The sequence below is a fragment of the Epinephelus moara genome, chromosome 20 (assembly GCF_006386435.1).
Source record: "Epinephelus moara isolate mb chromosome 20, YSFRI_EMoa_1.0, whole genome shotgun sequence".
NCBI classification, from domain to species: Eukaryota; Metazoa; Chordata; class Actinopteri; order Perciformes; family Serranidae; genus Epinephelus; species Epinephelus moara.
The window spans coordinates 12,808,681-12,823,788 of NC_065525.1; the positions used below are offsets into that span (position 1 = coordinate 12,808,681).

Below are 15,108 nucleotides of genomic sequence, written 5' to 3' on the forward strand. Positions count from 1 at the left end.
TTCCTCCGGCTCTCAAATGTCCCCCGTCCTTTCATTTCAATTTATTACCTTTGCTTTTTTTCTCTTCCTATTGACTACATCCCCTCCATAACCTTCAACCCAACATCTTAAAGCTGCACTAGGGAATTTACACATCTGCAGCTTCAGGAGGAATTTGAAATTTGAGGAGTATCAAGTAGAGGCAGAGGTGATAAAGAGCTCCGCGTAGGCAAGTCCATCCTTCACTGGACCAGAAACTTTTGCTGGGTAGGAGACAGTTGGAGTTTCACTTCTAAATTTGGATTTTCAATTCCTGACACAAGAAGTTTATCCATTTTTAAAAAGCTGTGCATCACCATTAACCCTTAACCCAAGTCTCAAAAATAAACAAAATAACATTAACTGTTGACTTTGTTACTCTCAGGGTTCCTACAGCTTAAGGAAAGTTAGTTTTAAGACTTTTAAACACATTTTAATGCCACTAACAATGGAATTTAAGACCAGTTACACAATAACCAAAATTTTCAGTAAATCTTTGTAAAGAAGGGAGCGGATCATTTAAGGAGGCAGGTTGGGGCGATGGATGGGTCACATAACATAGGACTTTCCCCAGGAGACGGGTGTTTGGAACTGTGTGTACTTTGGGCTTTTTTTAAGGTATGCAGTCACCATGTTTCTTTTCCTAAACCTAACTTTACTTGCTTAAACCTGACCAACGTTATATTAAGTACGTAACGTTATTCATGGGGTGATAATTTGTTTGTTATCATATGAACCATTGTACGAGCCATTGTATGATATGTTAGGCAGAGACAAGGGTAGAACAGATCTAGGAAATATCTCGTGTTTATGGTGAGTAGTCTTGGTAATTTTTTGTTTCCCACTCTGCATGAGTTTAAAAACCTTTTTGCCCAGAAGAGTTGCAGACTTGTATGCACTGGCCTGTACCGGTTACAGCCACGCCGCAAAATCTTGGTTCAAATTTGGTACCTACTAGACAGTGGATCCTCTGCTCTGAGCATCCTGGCTGGAAACAAAATATGAGTGTTGTTTGCTCAGCTTTATATATCCTCTCAATTTCTTTGAGATTTTACAATGCAAAAAAAATAAAGATTCAGAAATTCCTACCTCCCATATCTGAGCATTTTTAAGACTTCTGAACGATTAATTTGAGACATCTTAGTACCAATTAAGGCCTTATTTTAGATTAATGAATTCATTTTCTTTTAAGGGTCCATAGGAGCCCTGTATTAAAGTAATTGGGTCTTGGAAAAAGGTGCCGTCATGCATTTCTTTGCACCAATAAGGATTTAGCAATATCTGAATCAGTGATAACAGTTATGGGGTTGTTTGCTTTTGTTTCCAGACCACTGTTAATCAAATTTGATTAAACCACACCTATACAGTCTTGACAGAGACGATTAGCAGAGTATTTGAGTAGTAAATTCTTAGTATTGAAAATTCAAAGTTGTTATGTGACCAGTGAGGCAGAGTTCCATAATCTAAAAAACATAAGAGGGTATTTAAAAGGCAGGGAGGGTCTAATGAAATATGCTATTGAGCTGCATTATTGAAACTGTCAATACATTCTCACTCCCAACTCGTTACATATCGCCACTTGGTCAGTGGACTTTCACGTCTACATATTACGCGTGAGGTATCTGTTGCTGACGTTCTGGGATATCTTGTCAATTTATGCCTGTTAAATGCATTGAGCCTTTTCGAAATAAACGTATGATGTCAGTAAAACACTGCGTATTTACATTTCTTTCATTGTGCAACAAATGCGTGTGGTTAGGTTTAGAAAAAAGCATCATGGTTTGGATCTACATTCACTCAAGAAGTGAACACGGGCCTCCTGGGTGAAAGGGTTAGGGTTATGTTGTTGGACTCATCCACCACCCCTCCTGTCCGAGAGGGACTTTTCAGGTCCTTAAATTATGTTGTTGCCAGTTGTGTTTCCATCTGATGCCACCCGCTGGCATTATTAACTGATGCCATCCGACAGTGTATCATACTAACATGAAAGGATGCCCGTCTGAAAGTCAATAACCAAGCAGTGGTATTTGACAATTTCGAAATGAGAACGGGTTGAAATCATAGGATCTGGTGTCTTTGAAGCTTAACTTGTATTAAGGACTAAAAGATATTATTATATTTCGGCCTCTGCTGCATTTATTTGTTGGAGTGCTCCTTTAATAATACAGAGAAAACCTAAAGATTTAAAATTGGATTTTCAGGGGCTTTAAATTTCAACCTCTATTCTGTTCTGAACCCTAAACCCAGCTCCAGGTCCCGAAGTAGCAACTTGATAAAGTGATGACCCACAAAATGACCTCTTTTCTACAAAGAACATCCTCTTTCAGACGAACGAAATTACACTGTTTCACACAAGGACAACAAGTACAAGAAAACACACACACACACACACACACACACACACCAGTTCAGACTGGGACATCAAGAAAATGTTTTTTGCGCTCCTGCTGGTTTTTCACCAGCGGCAACAAACACCTGTGCGTTGTGTGCAACAAAGGTTCCTAGCAACAGTCGTCGAGGAGAGACATTGTCAGGATGCACACCTGTTTGATCTGCCGGGACCCTCTGTGATAAGTGGCCCCGGTAACCATGGTGACCAGGATATGGGATGGATCCATGTGGTGCTATTGAATGGCCTTGGATTATAAACACACATGCATACACACACACACACACACGTACATATTGAGACACAGAAGGACACACAAACAAACTTAGAAGACACACATCATGCTTGAAGAAGTATGTCACACACGCCTACAAATCACACGCACATGCACTGTGAGAAACTGCATACAAGGGCCACAAAAATCACACAAACCAAGTGAAGTTGTACACATAACAAGGCAGTGGATCAACGTGGTACATGCCCGCTTTCACACCTGCATGCAGAATCGTAACAGACTTCACACATGGAGGAACGTGCAAAGAAAGGTCTAACATTCAGGGAAAAAATAAACAGCAATACATACACGCAGGCCATCTGTAAAGGTTCCAATCAGAGAAACAACACAATGAAGTGTGTAGAGAAGGGAAAAAAACGAGGCGGCAGACGGCCGACATGCTGACAGTTACTCACAGTGCGCAGGTGGACGAGGAAGCGCTTTGCCTCTCGCTAAAGAACTCTGCGTCGACCTTGGAGTGAAAAATGTGAATCGTTAACTGCAGCCGTCATTCACACAAAAATAGACGCACAAATCTGCACGCAGAAATACATAATTGTCTGTGCTGTTGCATTTTGTATAGACTGATAGAAATGTGAGTATTTAAACGCAGTCAAACGTGAACAATGCTGCGTGCTGCTCTGTGAGCTTCTCCTCTACATCCCCGTCTGATACGTGGGAATGTGGATAGTTACCAATTAAGATGTGTGAAACTGCAAGTGCTGTTCTGCTCTGTAGTTCTGTATGTACTCGTGCAGCGTGCCAGGTCTGATGCATTGAAATGTAAATGAAGCAACAATCTGTGTTGTTTGTATTCAAATCATTTCACATACAGAGATACAATACATCTGTACAGCCCTCTGCACGGGTGAACCTGTGCTGTCCTGAACAATCATTGTGTTAAAGATGCATATAAACCAATTAAAAGACATTTTACAGTGGTATTGTATTTACAATGCATGATAATTAGCACATAAATGTTTCTTAGTCTTTTTATCAGCAGATCTTTAATTATAGTTCCCCTCACGTCGTTATCCTGAAAGCACCTGCTATCATGCTGGACCACTATTTTAAATTAAGCAGAATTTTTAAGCAGATAGATGTGTGTGATGTAACTGATCTGCCTATATTTTGTTCCCTAAATAGTGTAGAGATTAGAAATTAAATCGTTTAACAAAATAAATCAGTGACAAGCAAGGTTTTAAGATTAGGAGTCTTGCCTTTTAGCAGTTGAGGCACATAGAGGCTGTCAGTTGTTTGTGCCATAGCAACGCAGTAATGCACAGAAGCACTCATGTGTGTGATGCAGATCTTGTCTCTGACCTTCCAGTGTTCAAGCATGATCCTTTATTTGCATTAATCTGTATTTTCCTTTATGCTGACAGTCCTTTGTCAGTGCTATTGAAATAAATCCTTTCTTATCATTGTGCGGAGGGGCGAGCCTGACAGCTCAGATGTTATAGTCTGTCAGAGAACAGACAGACAGACGGCCACATCCTTTATCCCGCAAGCCAGTCGTGATTCAAAACCTGCATGTCATGAGGAACGAGCAGCTCGAGCCTTTTTCTGCTCCGTTTTAAACAACTTGCCTTTTATAAGATACATTTCCTTCGCATTGGAAAGAAGAAAATAAAACGTCCATTAACGCTCACTGCGCTGTGTGTATCTTGTGGAAAGCAAAAGTGCCACGGCTGGGGATCAAATGTTAGATTCTTCCATGCACCTACCAACCCGGCTGATCTGCGCAGTCTGACTTATCAAGCAGCCACGCTTGGATCTAATCGTACACTCACTCGAAATAGACCCAAAACGTTTTTTATCAGTTTACTGCTCATTAGTCCGTTTTCATGCTGCAGTCTTAATTTTGCAGTCTGTCCTGTGTGCGCTGTTGTTTTTTCTCCAACCAGTCATAATTAGGATGTCGTACCATCTGTTAGTCAAGGATGTGTTTCATTTCTCACCTTTCAGATGAGTTCAGTGAATACTTTTTTAGTCAGATTGTTGTTAAGTTAAGATTTCTTATAAAAAAAATCCTTTCAGCTTATTTCACAAGGTAAAATTCATATTTTTTGCCAAAATATCTTTTTAATATGTCGTCTATGAAACAAAATATCTGTATTTCTCACTGGCACAATTATTTGACCCGTGGCCACTTTATTAAAGCTTATGCATTTGTTTCTTGTAAAATCCGAGCTTTTATTTTCAAACAGATTCAACAGAAGTAGCCAAAGGAAGCACGCGTTAGCAATGATAGCCACCGTTAATAAGAAAAAAATAAAAAATTCCCCCTAAAATTGACTTTTTGCAGTCAAAAATATGTGATTTTTTTCATTAAATGTTAGAAAAATCTCTTTGGGGAAATATTGCAATATTAGCCACTGGAGGAGAATGTTAGTGTCAATGTTTTATTGACAGTTGACCCCTAATAGACAAACCTGCACTGTAGCTCTCACGCCATGGGTTAATAGTGTTTTGTTAGCGTTGGTCATAAGAAATAAAGACTACACCGACATCAGATTAGACTGAAACTATGTTTACAGGTAAGTTTCTAAGGTCTTTAATGTGCTGTAGCAAGCTAGCTAACTGTTAAGTTACGTTAGCATCAGTTTTCCTTGGTGAATGTTTAGTCAGTCGCTCATTCAACAAGCTAACGTGCCGGACGAGACATGTTTTCATGTCTGTAAGTTAGATAAGAAGGAGAAGAATTTAAAGTAAGAAAAAGGGAGACAATATTGGGAAAGGTAAAGTGGGTTGTTTTTTAAAGTCTGTTAGCAGGTAACTGTGTCCGAAATCTCTCCCTATTCACTATATAGCTGCAGCTACATTTATATTACATCCGTGTGGTGCCAAAATAATCAGAAAACTAACTTCTCAGCTGTGAAAATTTATGTGACTGCCCTCTCAAGTCGGAACAATAACGCAGAAATATACATATATATCATATCATAAATGTTTGGTTGATGGTGACAAACTTTTTATTAATTCACATATTGTATGAAAATGTTGTGCTCATACATGGTATTACATTGTAACCGTTGCTGTTCATGTAAAGTGACCTAGATTAATTAGAAAAGTTATTTATGAGCATTAACCCTGATAACAAGTCAGATAAAGTAATGTTTTTGTGGTTTTAGCAACCGTACCGATGTAGAAACAGACCGTACCATGCAGTGGTGTATTAACAGTTGATAAGATGGGTGTGCTGCTAGGTAGATGGTTTAGTTTACAGAGAAGGAAGTGGGTATAATTTCCTATGTATTCCAGAGGCTTTCTGGCTGAATGGCCAGAAAACGAGGTAGATAAACCAGCTTATCACCTCCACTACACCACTGTATAAATGTGTTGTTAAAGCGCCCTGAGCAATAATTACATCTTCTTTGTACCATCCATGTTGTCTATACATTACAACTTGAAAGCTCACGAACACACCAAAGTCGGACGAACGACTTCTCAACTCAGGGAATTTGGAACAGGTGAATGCAGGATTACCCTCTGCTATTTTATTTGAGGGTACCAAATACCCACAATGTAATGAAAGAGTGTAAGTGTATGACATAGCCTACTGCTTTTTGCCAAAAATCCTGCAATGCAATGCTTCGCGTTTGATGGATGAGAAAATTATTGTCATGCGACTATACCTGTAAATGATGATGAAAAATGATCAGAATTTATACATGTCCAAAATTTCAGTTTACTTCTCAGTGTAAAATAATCTACTGACTGTCTATAATTTAGGATGTAGTGGATGAGTGATCCATGTCATGGGTATATCTGCATTGATTTTTCTCAGATACCTTTTAATAGCTTTTACAAAAAAACAGTTCTTAGTCTCTGTGGACAAAGAACAGCACTCCGACTGGCAAATGCAGAGACAGAAACCAAAAAAATGTAAACTATAAATTTCTCTATTTTGGGTGCTGGAAGTAGAGCACAGGACATGCGAGTCACAGAGTATCGTAGGTATGGCATGGCAATAAAACATGCAATTTGATTTTTGTTGGACATTGAACCAATTAACAGGAAGTCCAAAGACATCCCAGTGTTCAAACCCCACAGCAAACAGGAAGCGACATCCCGTTTTGTCAATAAATGTAATTTCAGATCTCTAACACTATGGACTCCAAGGTAATGATTTGAAAAAAATGGACCTCACGTCAGTTAATCGCTAAGGTAGCTCCACAAACACTGACAAGCCTGTTGATCCAGGACTCCCCCCACCCCCTCCCATCCTCAAACGAACACCCCACCACCACCACCTCCACCCTCACCTCTACATCCCTGCCCCCTCTCCCCTTCTCTGCCTTCCTCCAGCGAATGAAAAGGCCACATCAAACAATGGATTTAGCCTGCTCCCTAAGTACATGAGGGGAAGGGAAACAACGGTGGGAGATGGAGAAAAGAAGCAGGGATACAAGAGGGTGAGGAGAGGGGATGAGGGTGGAGGTGGGGGGTGCAGAGTAGAGAAGAAGGTGGAAAAGTGGAGGAGGGGGACGTGAGGACCAGATGTAAAAAGACAGGGTGGCAGGAGATGTAAAGCATTGTACTGGGTATGTAGAAAATCTGACATAAACCTTCAGATCTTTTACACACAAAACTACTTGGATAAAATATTACAATTTAGACACATGCAGTTCTCGTATTTCATGACATTATTTTTCACTATATATATATATATATATATATACAGTTTTACATTTTCATTTTTACTTTGTATGAATTAATATATTTAAGTGTGTGTTTCATTAGTGTTGATTTTGCACATGTAACACTAACTAGTCCCTCTCAAAATGTGCGTAACTGGAATCAGCTAAATAGCTGTTTTGAACTAATAACATGGATACTGTTGGGTCTCATTTTTTTGTCACGTTTTAATTGATTTCTTGTCTTTCTATCTTTTCCTCACTATGTTAGACGAATGATGTTATGAAGGGGAAAAATATTTTCAAAAGTGCAGCGACATATCTCACTATGAAACAGTTCTTAAGGACAGATAGAGAGATAGAAAGAAAAAAGAATAGGAACGACAAAAACATACAAGAAAGCTTTCAGCTAAACTAAAGCCACAGCCAAAATTTTGTGATGTGATACATAAAAGATCATTGTTGTGGGCTTTTTAAAAAAAAAAAAAAAAAACATGTTTCTCCCATTTCTATTCATTCTCAAATTTTCTTTTCCGTATTCTGTGTTTTGTTGCTGAAACCGCCCAATTTCCCCACAAAGAATCACTGGAATGTAATCAAATCAGATGTGTCGCTGCCATCACAGGTAGGCAAGCAGTAGTAACGCAGAGGTTTTTTTTATTCCAGGCAGTATTGAAGAAGAGCTATACAAGGCCACACCAGAGGAACAGGGACAACTTGTTTTCACGGCTTTACAAAGAGGCTTTTTGAAGTTGGATTGAAAGAGATCTAAAGCCATAATAAGTTTGCCGGGAGAGCGCAGAATCAGCCCAGATCCGGCCTCAACTGTGGTGGAAACTGATGCAACGTCACTGACTTCTGCTGATGGGAGGTGAAGAAGCAACGGGAGGAGAAGAGGCAAGACAGGAAGTGCAGGAGGGCAGACAGGCAGCGAGGGGAGGTTGGAGAGAAGCAGAGGGTGCGGGAGGAGGAGGAGGAGGAGGAGTGGAGGAGCAGAAGGTGCAGGGTGGAGAGAGGGGGAGCGAAGGCAGAGAGTCTCCCACCAGCGCTGTCACAACCACACGCTCGGCTGCTGCCGCCACTGATTGTGATTGCTGTTCAAACAAGGCCGACAGCTGCAACAAACATCTCCTGCTTAATATAACACACATGTACACTCACCTATGGACACACACACACACACACACACACACACACACACACACACACACTGATATTGCTCAGATGTCACTCTTTATGGCACCCTGTTATCTGTCTTTCTTGTTCTTGCTCTGTGATAAGACCGCAGCCGCTGTGATTGCCCTCTGCTCTCTGTAAAGTATGACAGCTCAATCACTCATCAAATCAAGATGTTCCCCCGTCATGATGGAATACCTGAGTCCTCCATCACACACTTTCCACCCATGTCACTCTCTGCTTTCTCGAATTGCCATTTAGTTTCTCAGATTTTCATGTTTTTCCTTCAACTACAGAATAACATAATAATACTGTTAAAAAACCAAAACTTTAAATCTCAAAGACGGTTGCAACAGTATGAGATTTACGCGGTGCGATAAGTGCCTCGGAAAATATCATGATTTCACGGTATCTCATCACACGGTAGTTTACATCTATAATAATTATTATCAGTTCCAATGACGCTTAAAGAAATTTAAACAGATAATTTTAGTTTCTTTCTTATAATTGAAACAATTTTTTAATGGAAGTATGAGTGAAAAGTCTGACAGGCGTGAAGGAGGAATGGAGATACAGGTAAGATTCTTCATATGTTTTTTTTTTTTTCAATACCATAGATAAGCAAATGTACACAGGATGATATCTGTAAACTTATATACCACGATATCTAGTTTAATGGTATACCTCTGTGACCTTTTATCAAAACTGCACATTAAAATCCGGACTTCTTCTTCTTCTATTCCTCCAAAGAGGAAAGGATACTGTCACCCAAACAGTATGGCTTCAATGTACGGCAACAAACACCTCTGTCCCTAACAGAGCTACATCCATGAGTCGAGAGACAGGAAATCAATTTGCAACTAATCTGATCTTTCTTTTTTTTTCTTAAAGCAAAATGCAAAAGATTGATGGTTCCATCTTCTGAAATATGAAAATTTGGTGCTTTTCGTTTCATATCATTGGAAACTGAAGATCTTTGGTTTGCTTGTCAGTCACCTTGGGCTCTGGGACCAAAACACAATCAGCAGATTAATCAATGATTAAAAAATAATCTTCAGTAAAATTCACATTTTATTTCGGCGACATCCACCTCCACAAAAACAGCCTCACTTTCCAGCAGAGGCCCGCTCCAATCTGTTTGCTGTGCATCTGCACACACAACAGAAAACCAGTAATAACCACCAGTTTAACTAAAACGCACCGATCACTCTACTGTACCGGGGGGAGCCTACTTTTTATATTTGAAATCAAACACTGTTGTCTGCACCAGAGGCAAAAAGCCTGCAGTTTCGAGACAATCTGCTAAAGCTGATAATGACTCTGGGCAAAAAGGGATTAGTTATGCATTCACAGCGCGTTCACTCAATAGTATATAATTCACACTGTTTTTTTTTTTCCGAAGCCTCCACAGATAGCAACAATCGTCGGCATCATCACAAATGCACCGAGGGCTCTCTGTCTCTCCCTCTCTCTCCTGCTTTCCTGCTGTTTCCCTGTTTCCCCTCTATTTCTGTCATCCTCTCTCTCCCTCACACACACACACACACACACACACACACACACACACACACTCTCTCTCTCTCTCTCTCCCCTCCACAGCAGTTGTACATTATGGAGTGGTAGCCAGGCAGCATCTAATTGCAATAATTGGAAGAATGTACCGAGCGGCCTGTTTGAACACCTGTTAGCACTGAATTTCTCTCATGGCTACAGATTGTATGTGCTGTGTCACACCATTTGGTGCACGCATGTGTGTGCGTGTACATGTGGGTGTATGTATGTATCCGTGTACGAGTTTCAGATTGCGTTACCCACCCCTCTCCTCCCCGTTCAGGCACATGTAAGGAGGGGGTTATGTAAATAGGAAATCCTGGCTGCGCTCCAGTTTCCATTTTGACACCTCAGACCCTGCCAGAAGGAGGCTGCCTGTCACTGACACATCCCAAGGCAATTCACCCGGAATAATTTGGGACTTTGACAAAAATGAATAATATGCATGATACATCTTGGCCCTCACACTTCTCATGCTGTCATCACTTGTCTTTAGTTTTGTTGGAGCCAGTTTCAAATCATTTTATCAGCTGTAAGGTACTGGAATAACATATCTACGGTTTGTTTGAGGGGATTAGACGAAGCGGGAAAACTGTTTTAAAAATATCTCATACAAAGTCAACGCTGTAAGGTGAATGCCAGCCTATGTGTGTGTTCCTTTCGGTCCTACAAACAGTGGTGCCACCAAGGGGTGGCCAGAGGGGGTGACGGCCACCCTGATACAATCACTGTCCCCCTACATGAAAATAATCAAAAAATAATTGTAGGCCTCTGTGTGATATTTTTAACTTGAGAAGGCTTGTTTGCTGTATATTTGTCTTTTTAAGGAAAAGGATAACCAGCCTATTTGAAGAACAATGAATCGCCTAACACATGAACAGTATACAGATACATTACACACACAACTCAAAACGTTAGCTGTAAAAGTATTAGTCTGTGCATGTCAGATAATTAGTAATATTAACTATAAAATAAGATAAAGTATATCATCATGCGATTCCTTAACTCTCCATATTGGCTGCTGTTTTCTTATATGAACTCTGGACAATGTCTGGAGAATCAGGTCCAGACATTGTCCAGAGTTTCTCACAACAGGAGATTGTCTTTGTCAGAAGTGTTCTCACCTACTGGAAATACTCTGTTTAGTTTTAGCAAGGGGTGGCGCCTGGGTAGAGTGTGACTGAGGCAGGACATGACACGGGTTACACTGCGGATACATAGCCAGTTCCTAATTTGGTCATAAACAACCAAGTCTCTTGCCGTTCCTCTGATTTATCTGACAGTTTCTGCCTCAGCTCTTACTGACAGAAGTTTTTGTTGCTGTCTTCGTGTGCATATTCTCCTTCACTTTGAACTGGGGAGCTGGTAAGGTGAAATCCATTTGATGTCCAATCCAACTTATTTGGACGTCTGGGTTCTCACATACACCTCGTCTGGGTAATGTCTAGATAATTTCAGATTTGCATGTGTAAAAGGAGCTTTAGTTTTCAACTAGCCTGCACACTTCAATAGCATCATAGAAATTTTCAATAACAAGATTTTCAGTGGCCCCATTAAGACACCCCTATGAAAAATTAGTGAAGGCACCACTGCCTGAGAGTGTATTTGAGATTCAGCCAGTGTAACTAAAGACGCCACTTCCTCTCCCTCTCATGTCCTTGCTGGGGGGCATCTGGCCAGATGCGTGGAGCTGTCCGCTGGCTCTGGTGCTGAAATCTCCTGTCTGCCTGGGTTTAGCACACTTCTCTCTCTACTGTAACTTCACCACAGCTTTGAATATGATAACGATTTCAAGATCACAGCTCCATGTGAGATATAAACCATTAACAGTGAAATAATTTGCACTTACAGTCTTGTAAGGAAGCCCCTGAGCTTTTTTAACTGCACTTTATTTTCACCATCACTTAACACTCCTTTTAAATAGAGTCCAAAGAAGCTTCTCTGTCTGTCTGTTTCTGTCATGTCTCCAACCTACAGGAGACAAGCCAGCTATTGATTCAGTCGGAGGGTTTCAACATTGAGCTGTTGTCATTTGACCCCAGGAAGCCCAAACAGGCTGTGAGGCGCGGGATGCTGATAATCCATCGGGAGGTAACGACGCAGGGACCACGCTGGTCTGTCTGCAGGGGACCCAAGAAAAACAAGTCGTTTTTTCAATCTAATTAAGCTGCCATTATTGTTAATAGGGCCACCGTCGCCTTCAGATCAATACAGGCACCTAACACCGGGCTGTCAGACTGCGCTGGGATCAGACACCGAGGCCCAGACTCACTTTTTCAGAGATGTTTGGAGAGGGCGGTCACCTGTTCCTTACTCTAAAGTGTAGACTGTGACACTCGAAGTCTCTGTTGCGTAAAGATCGGTGGGTTCACATACCTGTTGATATCTTGCAGGTCAGTCGGCACCGTGCATGATGCGTCCTCCTCTTCATCACATCTAAAGCGTGAGGAAGAAAACAGGTTTAGGCAGGAAGAGATGAGCGCCATCTATTCATCTCGTGCGTAAATTCTGTTGAAATCTCACTGATACAAAGTGGTTGGGTTGTAATCGGTGTCTTTTTTTCCCCTGCTTACCTTTTATGATTACCAAATAGGCTACTATAACAGCCCGCAGCCCCTCTCCTCCCCACCATCACTCCTTCTAGCTCTAGCTCTTCCCTATAATGCGAGATGCTGCGAGTCTCCGCGCTCACCTGGCTGCTGTGTGTCCGGCTCCGCCGCTGCGCTCCGCTGCTGCTGCCGCCACCGTGTTGGATTGAGAGATGGAGAAGTGCGGTGCGTCTGAAGCGGAGAAGAGAGCCTCTGGTGCGCTGTTGCCTGCTCCTTTAAAAAGCCTCCACTGGTCCAATAGGAGGTCTGTCAGCCTGATGGGACCTGACGTCACCCCCCGACCCCCCACTCGATTTGAACTATAGGAGAAATTATATCAGCATTATTTCCACGGCATAGAGGAATAACAACATTAGGACATTTGGTGGAGATTTTTTTTTTTGTCTTAGTGCTCAGTTGTGCTGTGCTCCTCGGTGAAGCTGTTCATTTTTATTTCGTGCTTTTTATTTGAATTTTCATTTTAGAGAGATGTGAATTTTTCCACATGAAAATACTGCAGAAGAGAGGAGGCAAGATTGGAAAACACAGGCTGCTGTGTGTCGACTCAAGCTCTGTCAGAATGTGCCAAACTCATGAACCCTTCAAACCGTCATGATGTCCACAGACTGGCGAGGTGAATCCAGGTGAAAAAAACAACACATCTTGATTTCCACTACTATCAATATTAGTCACAACGGAAGACATGCAGACAGAGAGAGAGGCAGGTAAGTTCCACATATGAGGGATGTGATAAAGAGATGTGAACTGTGCAACAGGCTGCAACTCAACATCTGAACATGTCCTTTGTCCTTTGCACTGAAGATAACTTGTACTTCAATATTTCCATTTTATGCTTCCTTACACTACACTATACTTTTTAGAGGGAATATTCCAATGATGTACAATGACGTATATTGTACTCCACAACATTTATCGAACAGCTCATCATGAGTCACTTCTCAGATAAAGATTTCACATGTAAAGCACATGTGATTGTTAGATTAAACCATGTAATCAGTGGTGTAGTGGAGGGTAAACGTGGTACTGTATATCCACCCCTTTTTCTGGCCGTTAATAGCATACCCACCATCAGGCAAAAAGCAATTGGAATATTTAGGAGAGTATGTCCACTTCTTCCTGTGTAATACCCATCTACCGAGTAGTACATCCACTAATAGTACACCAATGCATGTAGCAGTACCTACAATACATTGTTCAAAAGTAAGTATTCAAATATATAAATAATAAATAAGCTATCACACCTTTTGCATGATGAGTACCTTTGCGTTTGACACTTAAAGTATGTTTTGATGCTAATGTGCTTTAATTTAAGCCAAATTTCAAATACAGGACTTTAACTTGTAATTGAGTATTTTTATACTGCGACACTTTTACTTCAGTTAAAAAAAAAAAGAAGTCATTCTTCTTTTTACCAGACTTAAGAATATACATGTACACACTTTAGTTTATATCTCTTCTATCATGGTTATTGGTAGTGTCAATAACTCATCTAACTATCAATGTCAACAAAACAGAATGCATGTATTTTCATTCCCCTAAAAAACCCATATCTATGTCTGACACTATTTATTTTGCAAATCAAACACCAACCGCGACAGAAACCTACAAATATCTTGGAATATTCCTTGACTCACATCTCACCTATCGACACTGCATTCAGAACCTAACAAATAAAGCTCAACCAGAAACCTCCAAGTCACAACACAAGACAGGAACGCATCATTACATCAGTTTTGTATGCACTTACTCCTGCACGGCCTTACACAAACAGTTATGGTCAGAGATAATTTTTTTCACACTAACTAAGATCTGGAATTAAATCCAATAATACATTAGAGCAATAACCTGTATTACACATTAAAACATACATATAAACACTATTTGATGGAAGGGCATACCTGCAACCATCCACTAAAGTCCTCTAGTCTGCAATGTCTCTGTAGCTGTCTATGTTTTGTTGTTTTGCCTCTGTTGTTGTTTCTGTTCTTATTTTGTATTGTAATGTCTTTTGTGTTGCATAAGAGAAACCTGCTGAAAACCAATTTCTAAATGAGTCAAGCTTAACTGTAACACACAATGGTAATTTTAATCCTATTCCTGTATGTATTAAAAAAAGAAAAACTAATTTCTTGAAATCACAATAAACAAAGAGCCCACAGTGTGATAAAAATGCAAAACAAAGCTTTAAGTATCACTTTGCAGAAAATCAAAAAAGGTGAGCCTATTGCAACAACATGACATATATTTAGATAAAGATATTTATTTTAGAATAGGAAAAATGCTAAGCTTAACCATGTTTTTTATGTGTGTATGCATATCTTTAAAAGGGTTTCATAAGACAAACATCAGTCACATTAATGTAACACAACCCACAGAGGATCCTGTAAACCTGCAACTGTGGCTACAGCATCAAATCAAGACTGGATTCACATGTTTCTTTATAACACCAGT

The 15,108-nt window shown here is 40.4% G+C and overlaps 1 long non-coding RNA gene across 1 annotated transcript; it reads right to left on the reverse strand.

Annotated features, from left to right (window-relative positions):
• Positions 1 to 2,067: 2,067 nt before the first annotated feature.
• LOC126408221 (uncharacterized) lies at positions 2,068 to 12,851 on the reverse strand. The gene is made up of 3 exons (XR_007571845.1): positions 12,741 to 12,851; positions 12,425 to 12,484; positions 2,068 to 3,153 (listed from the first exon to the last, which is right to left on the reverse strand). It is a non-coding gene; the product is annotated as an uncharacterized LOC126408221 (long non-coding RNA).
• Between the last annotated feature and the right edge of the window lie 2,257 nt (positions 12,852 to 15,108).